Source organism: Chenopodium album, chromosome 25 (genome assembly GCF_948465745.1).
Source record: "Chenopodium album chromosome 25, dcCheAlbu1.1, whole genome shotgun sequence".
NCBI lineage: Eukaryota > Viridiplantae > Streptophyta > Magnoliopsida > Caryophyllales > Amaranthaceae > Chenopodium > Chenopodium album.
In genome coordinates this window covers 35,943,832-35,957,617 of record NC_137858.1, presented here as the reverse complement: position 1 = coordinate 35,957,617, position 13,786 = coordinate 35,943,832, and the positions used below count along the sequence as shown (strand labels likewise).

At 36.6% G+C, this 13,786-nt stretch overlaps 1 long non-coding RNA gene and 1 pseudogene across 1 annotated transcript; both read left to right on the top strand.

Annotated features, from left to right (window-relative positions):
- The first annotated feature begins 1,112 nt into the window (after window positions 1-1,112).
- On the top strand, window positions 1,113-12,891 carry LOC145614070 (putative disease resistance RPP13-like protein 2; annotated as a pseudogene).
- LOC145614863 (uncharacterized) lies at window positions 9,465-10,620 on the top strand. Its single transcript, XR_014107175.1, has 2 exons — window positions 9,465-10,071; window positions 10,421-10,620. It is a non-coding gene; the product is annotated as an uncharacterized LOC145614863 (long non-coding RNA).
- Window positions 12,892-13,786: the final 895 nt, after the last annotated feature.

Below are 13,786 nucleotides of genomic sequence, written 5' to 3'. Positions count from 1 at the left end.
TAGTAGATGGTTGGTCACGCTCTTTGTCATATAAAGTGACTCCAACTTCAACCACAAACCCGCAGAAGTCGTCTCCTTGGCAAACTCTCTCAAAACATCATCAAAAAGACATAATTGAATTGCCGAAATAGCCTTCAAATCGATCTCCTCCCACGTATCCACCATCATGCCCGAAGGCTTTTTGGATACACCTTCAAGAGCCTTGTGACAGCCACTTTGAACCAAGATGGCTTTCATCTTCAATTGCCATAGGCCAAAATTCAATTGCTTATCGAATTTCTCAATGTCAAATTTCATTGGCATAGTACTAATCTATAAACACCTAAACCTTAAGACCTTAAAACCTTGGCTCTGATACCACTTGTTAGGAAATATGGGTGTAATTGTGTTTGATTAATGCGGAACAAGTCAATGAAATTAAGGAAGAGAAAAACAATAAAGAAGACAAATAAAGAACACAAGGATTTACGTGGTTCGGCCAAAATAGACCTACATCCACGGGTGGGGGATTCGAGAGCTTCTTCACTATAATGAAGAAAGAAACAAGAGAATAATACAAGGAGTCCTAAATCTAATGGCTCAAAAAAGTTTGATCTAATAGATCATACTAAAGGGTCCTTTTATAACACAAGGAAACCCTAATAAAACCCTAAGATTGTTCCCCAAGTATACTCAAATGGCCGTCACAAAAAAGATATAATTTTAGGAAATATTCCATCAATTATCCTAGAATAACCTAACTACCGAGCTATAGCTCGGCAGCTAGCTCAAGCCTGCAGCAAGTCCTCATAGGGCCGAGCTATAGCTCACTCGCATAGAGCTATAGCTCGCAGCCTCGTTGCAAATTTCCAGCTTCGTCAGGTTTTCGTAAAACGGTCATAACTTTCTCGTTTCTTATTGTAATTGGGCATATGACCTATCGTTGGAAAGTTCTTGAACCAAGCTATCACCTCCAACTTGAATCACCTCCAAATCAGTTTTATTTTGAGAGATATAAGCGTTCAAAGTCAGCCCTACTAGATTTCGAGTCACAATTTAACAATAAGAAGTCCTTGTGTTCTTTGATTTTTCACCTAGTGCTTTAGCGTATATACAACCAATCACAGCTAGAGATGGCCATTAAAGTTACTTCTTTAGCCGTAGAAAACGTTGTTACACAGCTAGAGCAAGTACTAGCCATAGTTAAAGAGAGACCAAAACTAAAATCTCTTAGAAGAGTCAAAAAAAGGTTTAGTACTATTAGTACTCTACTCGAATAGTTTGATGGCCAAGAGTACGAGCCAGATGTAGCTGTTTGGTTAAAGAAAGTCAGAGACGTTGCTTACAAGACGCAGGAAGTAATTGGTTCCATTGTTGTGGATACTTATTATCAAAATCAGGAGAGTAAAGATATATTCTCTAAATATATCTTAACATAAAATAAACCTAAATATATTACTCATAATGATATCTACGGAAAATATATCAAACATATATTTTCCGATGTCACATATCTCTAACACCCTTCCGTGATCTTCTTTGCCACGGCCCTATGCTGGTGTCCGTGATCTTCTTTGCCATGACCCTTTGCTGATGTCCGTGATCTTCTTTGCCACGGCCCTTTGCTGGTGTCCGTGATCTTCTTATGTCACGGCCCTTTGGTGGTGTCCGTGAACTTCTTCTGCCACGGCCCTTTGCTGGTGTCCGTGATCTTCTTTGCCACGGCCCTTTGCTGGTGTCCGTGGTTTTCTACAAAACTTTTATTTTTTTTAAAAATAAAAAAATACGCCAAACGTGGCTTTTCTTCATCTCCATGGAGATGCAATAACGTAGGAAGCACACTCAAACACTTCAACCTAACCAAATCACATATGATCATTAATATTGATCACATATACCAATAAAGAACCCACGTATCACATGGTTATTCCAAAAAAAAAAAAAATTAAATCAAAAAGTAGAAATTTCAAAGAGCAATACTATTGCATAGTGGAAGCAAATTTATGAATCCCACCAGTGGGTTTAACTTTTTAATTAACCCACTGGCACGTGGAAAATTTTTGTGAACGGTCCCAAGATTTAACCTGCTCTTGATACTATGATAAATTAGAGAGAAATAGAATAGAATGGCTTGTTTATTATTCATCAATAGGTTGAGTATTTATACATAACCTAAACTCATAAGATTAAAAATAATCTTTCTAAAGATATATTAGCATAATCATAAACCCTAAAGATATATTCTCTAAATAATATCTTGACATAAATAAACCTAAATATATTATTCTTTTAATGATATCTACTGAAAATATATCACACATATATTTTCTGATATCTCATATCTCTAACATAAGCTGGGAAGGTTGCTCTCGATAGAAAAGGTAAACAAACATCATGTCGAGGAGATATGGAATATAGAGGAGCAGATCGAGAGCATCTATTCATTTAAAGATGTTGCCGGATCAAATGAAGAGTCTCGTCATAGCCACCATTCAATCAGCTTCAAGAACGATGAGGTAGTAGGATTAAGAGATGCCAGCCTGCCAGGAGACTTTGGTGAGAAAGCTTATTGGTGATGCCGAAACACATCTTGAAGTACTTTTGATCCATGGAAAGGCAAGCTCTGGCAAAACAATTTTGGCCAAGATGATCTGCAATGATGGTCGTATTAGAGCACATTTTGGCGACCTAGAGTGGATGTCCTTTCCACAAGTACTAGCATTTTGAAGAATGGTTACGCAGAACTTTGAAATGTACCAGCTCAACAAGTAACCTAACAGATTGCCTTTCCAAGGATAAGTTGGAGACAAGATTTTGGGAAAGTTTGAAAGGCAAGAGGTACCCTGTAGTCATTGACAGAGTATATAACAATGATGATTTGGTTGGGCTTATGTCCTTATTTCCAAACGAGTTAAATAGAAGTCGAATATTGCTAACAAGTCGAGTGCCACGAGCAATTTTACATGTACAACAAAGAACTTCATAATCATATAATGTCAAACCACTAGATGTAAACCAGAGCTGGTAGCTCTTATCAAAGAAATTACTCGAGGGGAAAACTCATTCAGACCTAGAGGGCTCACCCCGGGCAATTGTGGCCTTGGCAAGAATCTTGAAAAATGCAGAAAAAACAGAAAAGATGTGGTCAAAATTTCTAGTAGCCTATGCTGACTCTTCTAATTATTATGATCTTCCTAAAGATTGCAAAGACCTAAAGTTATGCTTGTTATACTTTGGTCTTTTTCCGGAAGATGTTAGTATATTTGCCAAGCAAATGATCCAAATGTGGATGCTGAAGCCCGAAGGGCTACTTAAGAAAAAGGGCAGCAAAAAAGTAGAAGAAATTGGAGAGGAATACTTGAAGAAACTTATTGACCAATTCTTCATCCGAATACACACAAGAAGGGCTGATGAAAGTGTGAAAACATGTCGTGCATCCAGTCACATCTCCCATTGTTTAATAACTAAAGGTGCAACTGCAAAGTTTTTTGAGGTTCACATGAATAACAATCTCAAGCCTAATACAGAAATAAAAATGAAGGCGATTCATAGTGAATCAGTCAAATCAGTCACAAATGTCTTGAAAATCTTTGAGAGCTGCTGTGCTCAGTCTCTTCATTGCTTTGGCAAGAATAGTCATCCTACCCCTATCCGCTCAGAAGGCTTTTGGGAAACTCTACTTAACGATTTTCCCCAACTCAATGTATTAAATTTAGGTTTTCTAGAGTTAGATGAGGTTCCTAAAGAGCTAGGCAAATTGAAACATTTAAGGTATTTAAGGTTGAGGGTTCCAAATGCCAAACACCTGCCATCTTTTACTGTCAACCTTCAACAATAGGAGACATTAGATATGAGAGAATCTTGTCGTCCCACTAACTTACCCCATGGGGCCTTTACTTATCTATGAAAAAACTAGTGGTAGTGCCCTTTCAAATCTACAGACTATCTCTGGTGTATATTCAGACAAGAATCTGAAGTGGCTAATGGTCAGGGCCAAGTTCCCTAATGTTAGAAAATTGAGAATATGCAGTTTCGACTCAGATCTTACATGTAATTTTCTAAATAGCCTCGACCATTTATACCATCTTCAATCTCTAAGGGTCGTAGAAAAAGCACGAAACTTCCACCAGACCTAGATGCATTCCCCTTGAGCCTTACCAAGTGTAGACACCTAATTGTGTCTCCCCAAAACCAAACTCAGTGATGAATATTTTTCACATCATTTGATTATCGAACGAAGTGAAAGTGTGAAAATTCTAAGCGATGCGGTTATTTTTAATAAAATACCTTCTTTCTGTTTTTGAAAATCTACATTATTTATAAAAACGTCAAGTCCAGTTTAGCTTGGTCCATGATATGGGTCCAATAATTGTATAGTTGGATGGGGTTTGAAAAGACATTTCCAACGATATATTATAAGCTAAATTCCGATGAATAATGAGGAAGTTATAACCAAAATACTAAATTGGGCCCAAACCAGATTTTACCTACGACCCAATGATCATGAGGAGGGTCCAAAGCGTGACTGGGCAACGAAGTTCTAGCAATAGATTACGAATCCAATTTAATCCCATTCCTAAAATAATTAGGATTTATTAGAAACTTCTATAAGTTTCTAAAAGATCTTAATTATCCTTTCTGAAAAAATAAGATCAAAGAGTTTGAAATTGAATAAAAATCCTCTTTTTGAGAGTCTTAAATCTGTACGAAAAGAAATATGTTCAGATATTATTTTTATGTCTTTCCAATGATATATGGTTGGATAGATATTGAAATTGTATTTCCAATGATATATTATAATATTAATTCCGAGCTATAACGAAAAAGATATGAAAAAAACGAAACTTTATCCAAAACTGACGCCGTTCCACTATTTCAGTCATATCTTTTTATCTGATTCTATGGGTTGCAAAGTAGACTTCAAGAGCTTTCCAACGACATATTATATGACTTATTTTGACTTTTGGATCAAAAGATATTATAAAAACAAAATCCGTAAAATATTGTCTTATCGCCAAACGACAGATGACTTTGTCACCTGGCGCTAGACTCTATCGCCTGGCGCAGGACCTTGTCGTCTGACGACAGGAGGTCTTTTATTTCGAATGGAATTCTAACTCTTTTCTATCGTTTTCGAACTATTTTTCTTATAAATAGGGTCCTTGACCTCCGTTTTCAAATGACCCACAATTTTCATAATTCTATCTTTCTCTCCTTAAACAATATAGCTTATTTATTTCTCCCTATAGCTTCCTAAACTAGCTTTCTCAAAAATACACAATACTGCACTCATTAGTTCTAGACACACCTAGCCAAGTTCGAAGTTGCCTTCGCCCCAGACGTGAAAAGTTGATACCTTCTGAGGGTTTGGTCCCAAATCCAGTCTAAACTTTTTAACTCTTTCTTTCAATTCTTTAATTATTTAATTCTTTGATTTTATTATTTTCTTAAAGTTTACTAACGCGTGTATTTTGTTATAGAAACGGGCACGAGGCATCAAAGTACGTGTATAGCTTTATTACTCTATTCTTGTAGAAAGCATTTTTTATTATTTATTAATTCCTAGTATCATGTTAGGATGTCTTTTATGCTTTCTAGTATCATGTTTAAGTTGCCTTTTCCTTCATTCTAATATCATATTCGTATAATGTTAGGGCTAAAGCTTTGATCTTGATTGTTTAGTGGCATGCTAGGATTTGTTATTAATCTTGTTAATATCATGCCTAGGCCAAGATCTTGCTATTGTTATTAAGCTTTATTATGCCTTATTATTATAATTGTCTATGTTATCATGTTGCTTGATATATATTATTGTTATTGCTTTATCACGTCTTTTTTGCAGATTTAAAGGGAATTTGTACTTGAAATCACGCCTAATATAATTAATAATTGGAAATTTTGACAATTATCACCTTCTGTTATGTCCATTTTAGCAATTACCACCTTCTATTTTTTTTGAAAATTACCACCTTCTATTTTCAAAAACATCAAAAGTTACCACCTTCTTGCCCCCCAACTACCACGTGACGTCATTTTGGGCTCATTCTTTCCCTTTCCTCCCTATTTCCCTCACATTTCTCATTCCTATTTGGATTCTCATCTCCCCTTTCACTTTAATTTTTTCCCTCAAACCACCAATAATTGTTCGTCAATTTTGATTTGGAGGAGTGAATTGAAGTGTTTTTGATTGTTTGGGGGAAAAAAAGTGAAAGGGGGGATAAGAATTGAGTTAGGAATGAGAAATGTGAGGGAAATAGGGAGGAATGGGAAATAATGAGCCCAAAATGACGTCACGTGGTAGTTGGGAGGCAAGAAGGTGGTAACTTTTGATTTTTTGAAAATAGAAGGTGGTAATTTTCAAAAAAAAAAAAAATAGAAGGTGATAATTGCTAAAATGGACATAACAGAAGGTGGTAATTGTCAAAATTTCCTTAATAATTTGATTTAGGCTAATATGATTTTAATTCAAGTGATCGCCAATAATAGTTTTATTTGTGCATTAATATTCAACAAACATAGATAAACAGGTTTAGGGCGGTTAATCTAATGATTGTATGTTAGTCGGAAAACGCACATGAATATGAAAAGAATAAAGTAGAGACCTATTTTTATGGCGGGTACTGTCTCTTTTAAATTGGATTCGTACCTTCATCCCCGAATATTCAGTCATGGTTCCAGACCACAATGGAGTTAGCGATCTCTAGGATCGTGAAGGGGTGTAACCTTCACCCTGTGAACGGTTTACAAGTTCCTAAAACTTGTTGGCGACTCTTTTGCACTTGTTTCCTTCCCTTTGGACGCCACCATGCTTCAGTGTATGATCACAGTGGGGTTCAAGTTTGGGATGCTTGAAATTATTCCCTACAGTTTTTGGCAACTCCACTAGGGAGGATTTCTATTTTAATTCCTAAAATTTATTTTGGCAATAATATAGAATGAGTGGATGAGACTCAAAAAGTTCTAAGTATTCATGTACGTATGTACCTAATTTTGATTACCATTGTGGCATAAGCATAAAAAGGTCCGCATTGGATAGACCATCCGTAATGCGTCAAAAACATAAGATTTTTACACGTAGGAAATTTGGGAAATATCTTTCACAACTAGTTCAAAATAATACTGCGAAAACTGGAAAATTCTAAGAACATAGAAAGCTGCTGAGGCATGTACGAACTAGCGCCGAGAAAACAGAGCTCGTCGCCAATGCGATGGCTCTGTCGCTTGGCGACAGAACCATCTCCTGGCGACAGTCTCTGTTGTCTCGCACCAAGTTCTTGTAATATCGAGCCAACCAGTTCTAGTACTGTTTGCTCGGTTCTACTTCCTGATTGAGTTTTTCCCTCTTTTCTGAACTCATATGTGTTCTACATATGGCTAAAACCCTATGGAGATTAACGCTCCATCTACCCAATCGAAGGTACATCCAAGTTTGTGAATCCACCAAACCGTGGAAGCAAGTTTAACTTTCAGGGTCTCATCCATAAGCGTCAACCCTTCTAAAGGTAAGGCTTCCGCGCGATGCCTCCGGTCTCATAACCATGGAACCTCTTTGACTAACCCTTATCCTTGAACTTTAGAGAGCTAGAGCCATGGTTAGGTTGCAAACTCATTGCATTATATTGTGACTACTTGACTACTTGTGCATCTCTTACTTGTGCATACTTATTATGTGACTAAGCTAACCGTTTGTTAGACTTGTGTATGAGTCTAAATAAAACTAACTAATGACTAAAAGACTTTGCTTAATTAATTGATTAATTAATTTGAACAAAAAAATATGTCTAGAATCGAGTCATAGGTCCTTTGAGTCAACCTGGATTTTTATTCCTGTATACTGCACAAGCGTCAACTTGTTTTGGTCATAGCCGGAGATCTAGGAAGAGTTACGAGTCGTCCAACTTATGGATCTATAGCCCCGAATTTTATCTTTCATTAGGCGTTGGTTTCGTCCCAATCAGAGTCACAGATCAAAAGTTATGACTAAAATACTACAGCCTGACCAGTTTAATGCACATACATGAAGTCTTAACTTAGTCTTTGCTCAAGTCTTATCACATGTCTAAAGTCCCATGGTCAAGACACAAGTCTTAACATGTTACCTACACTCACTAGTCTTAGCACACACTTCGTGTATATGTCACCATGACATGTCTTAGGTTCATGCATCAGTCGTTCCGTTATTTGAGTTGGGGGTCCACTCTATTCCTATACTCTTAGCTTCCATACTTCTCCATCCACATCACTTTCCATACATTGCATATCTCACACTTTCCACATATCATTTACCTCATTCTTCCATGATTTTTTTCCATCTATTGCATGTTGAATTGAGTTTGAGTCATGTGATTGACAAGAAGAAAAAAAAAGTAATGATGAGATTAAAAATAAAAAAAAATAAAAAAAAATGCTAAACTAAGTACAAGGTATATCCATGATTAGAGGCACCCTTGTAGCCATGTCATATCACTCTCACCTTTAAAAATTACAATCCTTTATTCATACACCACTTTGAGCCTTGTCTAATAATAGACCTTTTCTTCAACCCACATCTACCTAACCTTGGGATGAGATGGTGTGCAACTTATGCAATTTTAAAACATTGAATAATTTCAAAAAATTAAAATAAGAAAAAAATAATTATAAGTGTGCAAAAGGGCAAGTGTTTCAATGTTTTTGATATGAACATGTCTTTGATATGAACACGTCTCATATTGCGTCTCTTATCGAGTGCTCGGTACCATGCCTGAGAAACATGAATGCCAAGTGAGTGATAGACCGCATGATCGGGATTGCCCACACTTATCAAAAAATAATTAGATAAAAATAAAAAAAAAAATGCAAAAGCAAAAGGAGAGCAAAAATATAAACAAAAGAGAGTTTAAGAGTGAGAAAAACTCAAGCATAGTAATGCAAAGATTCAAAAGCAAGGTTGCACACCTTGGGGTAAGGTCTTGAGCCTTTATCCCCTTCATTTTCAACCTTTAGCCTAACCACGTTACAACCCTTAAAAATACCTCTTTGAGGTATACACACACTTGTGCGAGGTTCGGCTAGAGCTACGTTCGGCCTAATTCCTAATGGATACCTAGGCAACCTCACATCGAGGTATGGCCATAATAAAAATGCATTCATATTCACATTCACACACTCACACCATGATCATATCAAGGGATATCCAATGCTCATCCCTATTTATTTAGAGCTAAACTTGGGGGCTTGATCCCTACATCATTAGCTTACCTAGCCTAAGAGTCACCATCATTTGACTCTTCTTGAAATAATATTTTTCCACACACTTAGCCCTTGAGGCCTAACTTTAGTGTCACTTTCACACACATCACATATACATGACCAAATAATCCATCCCTTAGGAACTCTTTGTCATGAAATCTTAGCACAACGTTCACTACCACAAAATAGGGAATAAGTAACACACAATACACAACGGTCAAGTCTCATAGGCGATCTCTAGAATTATACAGATCGCCTATGTAAGATAAGCGTTTTGTATGTTAAAACTTATAGAGCGCCTGTCTAAGTTAACAGCTCTATTTGATACATCCAAATTTTTTCTATATAATATAGAACGCCTATGTAAACATAGGCGTTCTATAAGTATTATAATTTTAATAAAAAAAAAGTTGAACGTATCATTTACTTCCCACATCACGCCTAACCCTAATATATACTAGTACTTCGTATACCAATAGAGCCGCCCCCTTTCTATCTTCTTCTAGCTCTTTCTCACTTCCTTTATTTCTTATCAAATATTAAGATCTTCCTGGCTCCCTCCTCTCTCTCTCATCGTCCCCCTCATCCTCTCTCTACAAATCCCAAGCAACACCATCGTTCAGCTTCCCACACCTACAAGTGGACCACCTATCAACCTTTTCATGCCCACCGTTAAGCCACTAGCCACCGTTGAGCAACGTTCGTCAACCACCGAGCTACGAGCCATCGTAGACCCACGAGCGTCCAATGACGGGCCACCATTGAGCCATGAGATGTCTATCTGAGCCTTTAGTTGGTCAAGGTTATTCAATTTCAGATCTGAGCCCTCATCCTCTCAACTTCAATATTTACAGCAAGCAGGTTGTTATTTTTTCGCCATTTATAAATCTAGCTTTTCTTATTTTTGTTTTTAATTTAGATTTCCAATTATAATTGTTTGATGTTTTCGTTATTACTTAGATCTGATTTTATCTTTAATTATCTTTGAGTTTGTGTTAATTTATTTAATTTTGCTAATTGTTTGGGTGTGTTGCGGATTTTGTATGTAGTGTGGCGGATTTTTTGGGGGTTGTGCTGCAGGTGGTGGTGTAGGTTGTTGTACTGCAGTGGTCGGGGGTGTTGTAGTTAGTGGTGGTATTTTGCTATGTTGGTGCTCTTTATACAATTGTTTTGTAATTTTTTTTTTTTTTGGCTTTTGATGCATACGCAGATATGAGTGTACATGAACCGATAGAATAATTCTCGTGACGATGCGAAGACGCAACAATGCTACTGCATAATATTGAAATTGATCTTAAATTGTATAATTTGTGTTATATTTAGTTTTTAATTAATTGTATTTGAGTTTTTCTATGTACATGTATTTTGTTATTAATTGAAGTTATAATGAGAAACTATGCTTTTGGTGTTTTTTTTGTATTTGTAGATATATTTTCTTTGAATTATTATTATTGTTATTAATAATATTATTAATAATATTAATAACAATAATAATATTTTGTTTATTTTTTTTGAAAAAAAAGTAAGGAAAAGAGAACGCCTATCTATGATAGGCGTTCTCTATTTACATACTTATAGAGCGCCTATCTTTAGATAACCGCTCTTTATCCCATGTTTTTTATTCACTTTGTACATAGGATATGAGCGCCTATCTTGGATAGGCGATTCGTATTGTGTAAGATATAGAACGCCTCAAAGAGGCGTTCTGTAGACTTTATAGGGCACCCCCTCAGAAGAACGCCTCTGAGGCGTTCTATATTGCATGTTTTAGGCGTTCTATATTCCCATTTTTGTGGTAGTAGTTGAAGCATGCCTTGTCATATCAACATCACTCATCAATCATTATGATCATCATTATAAAGTATGAAGTACTTAGCCTCCACGCCTAAATCACCCAAATACTATCATCATTGAGTCAACAATTGAGATAGCCTAGGATGAATTAATCCTTGCACTATGAGATACAACATCAATGCATACACTTGACTAAGCTCATTCAACATGCACCCTCATACACTTCACTTCTTCCTTTTCGTGTCTTTCTTTTCGGGAGAAAGTCGGTACCCTCCACGAAAGTGACGGAATTTTTTTACTTTATTGCATTTTTCGAGTCACACAATCACATTATAATGCACACACGAGTCATGCACATTGAGTCATGTCGTGTCATATCACCTTGAATTGAGTCTAACACAAGAGTCACACACGTGTCAAAACACATTGAGTTAACCTCAAGTCATTCAATCACCTTAGGTCAACCCTAAGAAAAACATCAAGCCTTAGGTCAACCCTAAGAAAAACACCAGCAAAGTCTTTTGGCAATTTTTTGATTTTACAGGATACAACCATTCAGCAAAGATCCTGTTCGCAGCCAACCGAACGATCTCAACAAACATTCAAGCATTCAAAGCTCTTTTTGTTCAGTGATGCGTGGACATGTCTTTCCAAGCTCTTTTGCTCACAGACGCGTGGGCATATCATTCAAAGCTTTTTGTTCAAAGACGCGTGGACATATCATTCAAAGCTCTTTTGCTCAGAGACACGTGGACATATCATTCAAAGCTCTTTTGCTCAGAGAAGCGTGGGCATATCATTCAAAACTCTTTGTTCAGAGACGCGTGGGCATTTCTTTCAAAGCTCTTTTGCTCAGAGATGCGTGGGCATATCCTTCAAAGCTCTTTGTTCTGAGACGCGTGAACATTTCTTTCAAAGCTCTTTTGCTCAAAGACGTGAAGGCATATCATTCAAAGCTCTTTGTTCAGAGATGCGCGGACATTCATTTTAAGCTCTTTTGCTCAGAAACGCGTGGGCATCCTATCAAGTTCTTTGTTTAAAGACGCGTGTACATCTCATAAACAAGCTCCATTGTTCAGAGACAAGTGAACAGTCCTAAAAAAGAAACTCTTTTGTTTAGAGACGAGTGAACATCAACAACAGCAAGATGACTTTCCCTAGCTTGTGGAAGGTCGTCTTAACAAATACAGCAACAAAATCGGTTACTACTCAAAGGCGTGTACTCGACGGTGCAAGATACACGTTTCTTAATTATTTTATCTGTTTAACACTAGTTTGCAGGCATCGGCAATACAAGAATGATTTAGGATCGTACAACGTTCTGAATCATTCTCCGTCCCTGTCGCTACTTTGACTTTTGTTTTCGAAACTTGCGTTTTTCCACCAAGCTAACACTCTTGGAGATTGAACTACAACCAGAATGTATCAAGACAGAGAAACTCCCTAATCTAAGGATCCTTAAATTACTTAAAAAGGCTATTAGCGGAGAAGAAATTGAGTGCAGTGATGAAGGATTCCTTCAGCTTGAAGGTTTGTATGTAGAAAATTTGACTGTGAAGAACTGGGGAATGGGTAAAGGAGCAATGAAATGTGTTAAGAGTTTCTTTATCAAAGAATGCAATGCAGAAATTTTGGAAACATCTCCATAAAAACCTGCGTCGGGTGGCAAAATAAATGTAGGAGAAGGGAACCGAATGACAGGAAATTGTAGAGGCTGTAACGATTCTCGGAGAAGGACGAAGTTTTGCTCTCTTCTAAAACTATTGGCCAAAAGAGCACGAAAAATTCTATACAAATTTGTGTGTTTAGATGTACTGCTAAATTATTAAAATTGTAATGTAAATAGTCTGTATTGTTTTGTGAATGCTTATATGAAACATTTTACTATTGCTTTCTACTCCCTCTGTCCTAGTTTACTTGCACATTTTTACAGGACACGCTTGCCGATGCACATGTTTGAGCGTTGATATCTTTTATTATATATTTATATAAGTTATAAAAACTTTATGTTAAGAAACTATACATTAAAATATACCTCAAAAAAAATATTACATGATTACGTTGACTTTAATATAATAGTTAAAAAAGATGGTCAAAGGGAGATGTGTGAATAGTGCAAAAAGTCAAACCTTTGCAAGTAATTTGGGATGGAGGGAGTACAAGAAATCTACATACACCCTCAAACCCCCTCCATACATGAAAAGAAGCATGTCTTCAGAGGTAGTTAATACGTTTTGCAGTAACACAAGTTTCATTCTACCGAAATCTACAAGATGCGACCAACATAATAGAACGATAAGTTATTGTCTATACATGGTACATAAGGAGCATCGCAGATTGAAAATACCAACAAGAACCACCACCGCCTAGGCGTAGTAGCCTAATTTCTTACCAACGTAAACTGGTTGGGGCCCAAGAGGGATAGTCACAAATAGATTTGAATAAACTATTTCTAGTTTGTCTTGGAAAAGTAATACCCCGTTCATCCCAAGAAAATGCTACTTGCTACTGAGTTCATAACTTCGGTCATATCATTTAGGTTATTTTGACTTTTACCACCATCAAAAAAACTACTCATTGGCTTTTACCATCTACATAAAAACAAAGGTTTTATTTTAACCACCATCAAAATGTCAAAATTGGATTTTACCACCAATTAACGGATTCCGTCCATGAATCTGTTAGTAGGGCCCAACTTTTGACGTTTTTTCTTCATTTTCCCCGATTTTCCATGTCAATTAGCCAGCAACGAAATCAACCCACCTCGGTTGGTCGGAATTTC